We start from the raw sequence: 7,246 nt of genomic DNA, 5'->3' as shown, positions 1-7,246 counted from the left end.
ATTGTCTCTCTTCAAAACCTAGCTTAAATATTGTCATTTCTGGACACATGACTGATTTTTCTATACAGAAAGTCTTGCCTTCCTTGTACTAGCCTTCATCATATTGTAACCACAGAGTTTTGCACTTAATAGAAAATGCCTGTTCTATTTTAATGGCAGTCTCTTGAAGAAACTGTTCACTGTCTTGTAAAACCTCCATCCAGCAAGCTGAAATTTGTCGGTTTTATTTCTCTACTGTTGTCTACAGGTCCCCCACCCCCTGGCATTTGCAGTCAAGGAGCAGTTAGCATGAGGAACTATTAGACAAACACTCACTTTCTCAAGGGCAAGGAACCAGCACTGACCATGTGCTTGGTACAGGGATAAAGCAAATAAACAATGGTAGGTGTTAATGGTGAGTGAGTTATCCTCACCCATATCCTCTGTTCCCATTTTCACTGGGGATTCTCCCTGAGTTAAGGGCAAGTCTATATTTCAGGGGTCCTTCTGAAAAGCTAAAGCCTCACTCTATTTCTCCTGGGAACAAGCATATAACACATAGGCTAAAAAAATAAAATATTCCAACCAAGGAAATGATTTTTTTTTAAAAAAAAATCTTATGCAGCAGATGATAGCTGGCAGGATTCACAGCGACACAGTTTCTCTCTCTCTCTTTCTTTCATCCATCCATCCATTCATCCATCCATCCATCCATCCATCCATCCATCCATCCATCCATCCATCCATCCATCCATCCAGTGAGAATGTGATGGACAGTTTCACACAACCTTCAAAAGGCAGCATTTTATGCCCCAAACCTACTAAGAAACAATGCTATTTGACACAAATCCTAGTATACATAAATAATAGATAAACAATTTATCCCTACATTCACTCTTTAAAATTTTACTTTTTTCCTACAACAAATGCTTCTATAGTTTTACATAAATCTGAGAACTTTCCCATAGTCCAGTATTAATCAAATCAGAAACCTCAAAGCCTTTATTTCCCCTGCTCCTCAAGTACAAGCCCTTGGTATTATGTTAGAGGGTCATGGTAATTTTAGAGAGAGGAACACTAAATCTGCTAAGCCTGCAGTTGACTCACATGCGCTGGATTGGAAACTTTCAGAGGGAGGCTATTCTGGACAGGGCCTGGGATAATTAACTTCGGATTAAGTGGAGGCATCCCCAAAGGAATGGCTACTGGATTAAGGCACTAATTTTAGTGTTTCACAGACTTAAGTGAAACACTTAGACCTTAGTTCTTGATCACTGACTTTTAAGAAAACAGAAAAGGATGCGCAACATGAAGGTGGGGGGTATTATGATTTTTACAGCCAATAGATGAAGGTAACAGTTTGTTTTTTAAAGACTAGAAATAGCCCAGGACCTTAAGCATCTGAGAAATCTCTATAGGGAGTTCAGAAAGCAATAATTCCCTGGAGGGAAAAAACTGAGAAAAGATTTTGCAGGAAGGGTTTTTTTCTTTTCTAAATTTGTAAAATGTTGGTAACTGAGAAGGCACCTAGAGAATAGATTTGCTTCTTTCAAAGTAACTATGAAAATAACTTGAACCAAATTTTCCCCAAATGCTAGATCCTTTCATAGCCCTGTGACTTTGTGTCTACCACTCTGTCCCCATTTTGGGGTTTTCCCAATCTCACTGTCTACCCAAATTCAACTTAACATTCAGGAATGAATTCAAACCTTTTCTCTTTGGTGACTCTCTATAGGAATGACTCCTACCCAGTAGAAATCACTCTTCTGTAATCATAAACTCTCCACTTAAAGGTGATCTAGACAGGAAGAGGCCTGGGGTGGGGCTCCTCATGCTGGTATTCCTATGGCTGGGCACAAAGCACGTTCTGGAAAATGACTCGTGAGAGCTATCCGCCAGAAGAATCCACTTCTGTCCTTAGTTACATCTGTTAAGATCCACTGCTACTGCCCAATACCCAGTAGAATCCAGTGTCGGAGGGTCCAGATGCTCATCTTCCAGATTTCAAGCTCTGTGCATCCCTGACACAACTGGGATGAGCAAGCTCATGCATAACAACACAGAGCCAATAATACAGACTGAAATTCCGAACTGTGCCAACACCATGTTTCTCAATTTCACTGCTATAGATGTATTTTTCTTGAGTTAAAGTAGCAATGAGTCAATAAGAGAGACTGAATCAAAGAGTACCTCTAAATTCTAACGCTCAAAAACATATATATGACTTCCTATGGCAGCTGTCCAATTAATGCCATCTATAAAGCCATTCGAATACTGTGTCTGGGCTGAAATCCAATTAAGTCATTTCTGTCTCAATATCCCCAAAGAACCTCCTGCTGAGCTCAAAGTGGAAATAATCATAAATGCCAGATTAGCTGTGTAAGCACTTCCAAAGCTGAAACCAGACAAGAACAGGAAAATCTCCATGCCCAGCCTTTTAAATGGGCACAAAGGAAGAAAAAACATTTCAAAGACCATCTGGCAGAAAGTCAAACCCACTTCCTTGTCCAGCCCAAGTCCTCTCAGATAATCCTCATCCAGTGTAAGTATCAAGAAAAAGCTCTGACCCACTCATTTACACATATTATGAAATGGTAAATTTTGGATCCACAATGCAATTTTTGGCACAGAGGAAAGAGAGTCAAGAAGTGATATTAAGTTTTCTTTGAGTTCACTATTTTAGCCTGTGTACACCTGATGGGGTACATCTTGAAGTCAGTAAATCCTGAAATTCACAACAGCATGCATTTAGTTTGTTCCATAAACATGTGTAAGTAAAGTCAAACCTCATTATGTGTGTGACTAGGGATAGGAGAGACTCAGCTAATGAGTTAAATTTCTCCCTCATCTTGCAATGCAATATTCAAGATTTACAATTCAGCAAAATACAGAGTATCTTCAGATAATATACCAGAGCTAAAGTTGACCAGGCATTACAGAAACAGAAAGGGTAGGGCTCTCGCCTTCCCATTCATTCCAAACAGATGCTACCCGAGACTTACTAACTTAAAACACCTGTGACTTATATAAGCAACTACGTGGTTATAATGCCAGTGTCAGGTAAGAACCACTACTGCAGAGAATGGGAGAGACCACTGATGACAGTTTCAAAAAGCCCTTCTTCTCTAAACACTTTGCTCTTTGAATATAAGGACTGTGTAAACGAAGACTAAGCTGGGTATTGAGCTAGCTATGTCACTTCATACTGTGTAAAGGACACCATAACTGTATTTTAAACTGGAGGCAAATTCCAGTTAAAAGCTTGGGCATGGAGGTACTTGTACTCGTCTGTTTTCAGCTTTGGAAGTCAGACACACTGAGTGTATAGGTACAGCGAGTGTGTACCCCACGGGTGCATGGTGCACGGGTGTGAGAGTTTGGAGCCTACCTAGGGAGAGTTTGGAGCCTGTTAACTTAGGACCCAAGTCCTTGACACATACTTCTAATAGTGCCAGAGACTAGGAGAAAGTCAGATTGCTTCTACATCCTACTATGATGTTGAAACTGCTAATTAACCTCAGAGACAAGGTTTCCTTGGAGAAAATAATCAGTCACCTTGGTGGCAGAATTAAATGAAAGTCACACCTATTCAATGAAACCTGCTCCAAGCACAGGCAGGGCCCAGACACTGTCCTTAAGGAACTGTGTCTGTAACAGCAGAAGTCAAATGTGATGTGACACAGCAGGGCTTCTTTTATTTGCCACAAGAACCTCCTCTAAAAAAAATGAGCTAAACTTTCCTAGGTAACTTTTAAAACAGGTGCATATCCAGATTTTAAAAATCTAAGAGGACAAGCCAAGCTTAGTATATATATTCAATATAGATGTCTTGGATAAAAATTAATTTATGATGAAATAAAAGATTTAATTCTACTTTCTCAGGATGAATTTTCCAATATTTAGAGGAACTACTTTGGGTTCTTGCATAGCTTTGTTTCACCGAATGTTGTTTTATTTTTAACATCAATGAGGAAAAGAATGATTTAGTGATATTTAACAATATCACATCATTCGAGGAGGACCAGCTTTCATTATATCATTTCACTTGAAGTTGCCATTTTCAGGAACCTAATGGTGGCATCAAGTGAAGACTTAGCTGCAATACCTTTTAAGATTTCTTCACCAAGCAGAACCTCCCCAACTTGAAAAATGACAAGCTATCTTAAACGTCACTATCACATTACTGCTATCTATTTTATATATATATATAGTGTGTGTATTTATACACATATGTGTGTATATATGTGTATATATATGTAGATGTGTGTGTGTGTGTATATATATGTATATATATATATAAAGTGTTTTGGGAAAACATTCTAGCACTGTGCTGGGGCTAAGCACATAACTAGTCAAGACAGCAGACAAAACAACTGAATTCAAGAGCCAAAATATGGGCATTCAAGATGTTATGGATCAGCATCATCCATGGTGTCTGTGTGTGACACATGGTAGAAAAATGGGCTATCCAGTACAGAAAATGGAAATTCTGATGCTAGGTGCATATCAATATTGCCCAGGACTGGTTGCCTTCCAGGTATGAGCACATTAGGCCTGGCTTTGAGTCCGCATGTACCTTAAGTGCATGAGACATAGCGTGCATGCTGCGCTGAGTAGCAGGTGCACTGCGTCTCTAGTCCAGTGCCTGGTGTACTGAGTGCAAAGGTACAGTGATAATTTGGAGCCTGCTGACTTGGGAGCCCAAGTCCTTGACCCTATCCACGCTGCCCCTAGTGCCAGAGACCACAGAGAAAGCCAGATTTCTTACAACTGTTTGGAGTTGAACAACTGCTCTGACTCTTTCCTAAAAGGGTAAGAGCTTAGTTGGGAACTGGTAATGATCTATCAGACACTGGTGAAAAAAGAGGCTTAATGGGGACATACGAACACAGGCAATATTTCTAAATGACACAGGATTTTTAAAGGCCAAAAGTTATACATTCCAAAGGAAACTCTCCCGGGAATTCTTTTCCAAATGAGTTTTTCTCCCCTCTCTTAATAAAATATTGTAACTACTTTCAATCAAATTCCCCAGCAACCACTGACCTGGCTGGTAAGATGGAAGAGGGCAAACCAGGTAAAGATAAGCAAAGTGATTTCTAACAACAGCACACATTCTATGCTCTTTTTTTTTCCAAAGATTATTTATTTGTACATACAGAACTGGGGTACAGGCCAGAGGCTCAGGGGTGGTGAGAGGCTTCACCAGAGACAGAGTGGGGAGCAGAACAGGCAGATCGACGAAGTACACTGCTGAGGGGAGCAGCGGGCGGGTCAGGAGAGGTCTGCCGCACCATTTGGTCACCTCCGGGGCAGGCGGGAATCGAACTCATGCGGAAGTGGCTTTAGCTTCTCAGTGCAGTGCTTTAACCCGCTGCGCCACCAGGGAGGGCCTCTATGCTCTTTTAGCTTGTGAGAAAGTCCATCCACATTCTACACAGGCTAAATTGCTTTTTACAGCCTTTGATATGCTGCGCTTTGTTTAAAACAGTAGGAATTTTTCCAAAAATTCATCTGTTCAAGTTTAGTGTGACATATAGTGGGATGGACTAACAGAACATTAGGAAACAGGAGCAGAGTAAGTAGATCAAATGCATCTAGGAATTTAATATACTATAAAGGGGGCTTGCTCAATTCATTGGGGAAAAGGCAGGCTTCTCAATAAATGGCGGCAATTTGTTGATAACCACCAGGACAAAAGTTGAAGCTAAACTTCACATACTACAAAAGGATAAATTCCAGATGCAGGTATGATTTTCAGTTTAAAAAAAAAAAAGTACAGAAAGATATATGAAAGAAATCCTTTATAATTTTGAAAAAGGAACTTTTTAAAAAAAAAATCTATGACTAAATACCTAGAAACTGCATAAGATGGATTCAATTGCAGAAATACAAAAACCTTTTTAGATGGCAAAATTTATCCCAGTGACATTAAAATGAAAAATAAAAAGCCAGGAGAAAAATACTTGTGTTTCATGAGAAAGATAAAGTATTAAAAATTACTCTTCCTGATACCGTGAGAGCTCCTTAAAACTGATTAGAAGGGAATACCAATCAAAAAAATCAAGATAACAATGGGGAATGGAAATGTGGGACAGAAAGTATCTGGTTTTCAACCATGTAAAGGTGCCAGACTTCATGCAAAATAAATGCAGACTAAAGTTGGTGGGGCCTCTCAGGTAAGCTGTCAGAGATCAAAAAGCAGGAGTGGGTATCACTAGAAATATCCTATCTTGATGTTTGTAATGTAGTCATTTAAGATGTCAGCACTTGAGGACAGTAGATGAAAGGTATAGGGAAATTACTTGTAGTTAGCAACTTTATTTTTGTTGTCTTTTCAAAAGCATTTTAAAATGTATTTCTAAAGTATGCTTGAAAGACTTCTTGGTGGACTTGTGGAGAGCAGAAACTGATGAAGGCTCAAAACTACAAACTGGACAGCAATTTGTAGTTCCTATCAAAATGTAAGTGATGTCTATCAATATGGAAAGAGTTAAATAAATTACATCTATATCCTGAGGTACCATACACTTGTGAAACTAAATAATAAAGATTTCAAAGATGTACTATTAACTCAGTAAAATAAAGTAAGAAACTTGAAGTTACTTCCCCTGAAGTATTTACTTATAAAGAAATAGCTACTACTTTGCTACCCAGTTATGCTGTTTCCAAGCATATACTCGCAGCTTATCCTCATTTATGTGAGACTCACTACTCATCCGAGCTTAATTATCAGTAATCTGAGAATATGACTGATTCCACAGTTTGGCCGTTTCAATAATTCATAAAATGTTTTTAATCCAAGCTATAGATCTTGGGGAACCTCATTATATACATTTGATGATACAAAGATGACATCATTTTTTGACACTTCATCTCCTCTGTCTAAACCACTTCCTAAACTCCAAAGTTACTTTTGAGATATAATTCACCGACCATAAAAAATCCATAATTAAGCTGTACTATTCAGCGCTTTTACTTATCTTTAAAAATAAGTAAAGAGTAGAGTTCTTCAGTTTATAAGGAGAAAGCAAGGACACAACAAAATGACTCAAGGAACCTACTACTTAAATGTTTCTAGAACATTCTGGATGTACATGTAAGAAACTGTGAACCTTTGTTCTGGTGAGGCTGCTTTGTTCTGGTGAGGCTGGGGAAGGAGGAAAGCATCCATTTATGTATGGTTTCAGTTGTTTTACTTTAAAACAAAAAACAGTGTTATTCTTTCAAACAATTTTTTCCTACAAAACAGTAAGAAAAGAAATCC

The sequence above is a fragment of the Condylura cristata genome, unplaced genomic scaffold, assembly GCF_000260355.1.
Source record: "Condylura cristata isolate star-nosed mole 26May11 unplaced genomic scaffold, ConCri1.0 scaffold00020, whole genome shotgun sequence".
Taxonomy (NCBI): Eukaryota; Metazoa; Chordata; class Mammalia; order Eulipotyphla; family Talpidae; genus Condylura; species Condylura cristata.
This window is presented reverse-complemented; position numbering follows the sequence as displayed.